This window comes from Penaeus chinensis, chromosome 19 (genome assembly GCF_019202785.1).
Source record: "Penaeus chinensis breed Huanghai No. 1 chromosome 19, ASM1920278v2, whole genome shotgun sequence".
In the NCBI taxonomy this organism is placed as follows: domain Eukaryota; kingdom Metazoa; phylum Arthropoda; class Malacostraca; order Decapoda; family Penaeidae; genus Penaeus; species Penaeus chinensis.
Window position 1 is genome coordinate 2,492,002 of NC_061837.1, and position 1,232 is coordinate 2,493,233.

Consider the following 1,232-nt stretch of genomic DNA (forward strand, 5'->3'; position numbering starts at 1 on the left):
TATATATATAATATATATTGTGCGTGTGTATCTGTATATATCTTGAAACACAAACACACACACACCACACACACACACACACACACACACAAATAAAATATATACATATACGTATCTATATATGCAAAATAGTGACACATAAACACATAAGAACCAATTTACATACGCACAAAGACCACGCTTAAGAGAACACCATTTCACTCACTTCCTCGATCGCGGAAGACGCGGAGATCGACGTCAGTTCCGCGTTGCACTTAAGCGTCCACGTAGACACGAATAAAGAACACAGATCACGACTAACATGTGTTTTCTTTCTCTCTCTCTCTTTCTTTGGACCAAAGGGACTGCCTCTCCTTGTTCTCTGATTGAGTGACGGCACCCGGGTCACCTCTCGCGTCGTGACCTCGTGTTCGTCTGACCTTTGCGCCATGACCCGGGGTGAGATGCCAGGGATAGATGGGGAGATTAATAGATCGATTGCCACGCACACAGATACATATTTATATAGAAAGATTCTCTCTCTCTCGCTCTCTCTCTCTCTCTCTCTCTCTCTCTCTCTCTCTCTCTCTCTCTCTCTCTCTCTCTCTCTCTCTCTCTCTCTCTCTCTCTCTCGTTCTTTCTGTGTGTGTTGTGGATAAAACGTGTGTTGAAGTAATAAACACATAAAAATATCATATATCTATCCATCTATCTATATATATATATATAACAACAATGATAATGATAATAAAAATAATAATAATTATAATAATAATGATGATGATGATAATGATAATAATAATGATGATGATGATGATGATGATGATAATGATAATAATAATAATAATAATAATAATAATAATAACAACAATGACAACAGCAACAATAATAATATCAATAATAGTAACAATAATAATAATAATAATAACAATAATAATAACAATAATAATAATAATAATGATAATAATAATGATGATAATGATAATAATAATAATAATTATTATTATTATTATTATTAGAATAATAATAATAACAATAACAACAACACTGATGATAATAATAATAATAACTATAATGATAGTAATGATAATAATTATGATAATAATAATAATAACAATAATGACAATAATAATAATAATAATGATAATAATAATAATAATAATTATGATAATAATAATAATAATTATGATAATAATAATAATAATAACAATAACAACAACAACAACAACAACAACAACAACAATAATAATAAT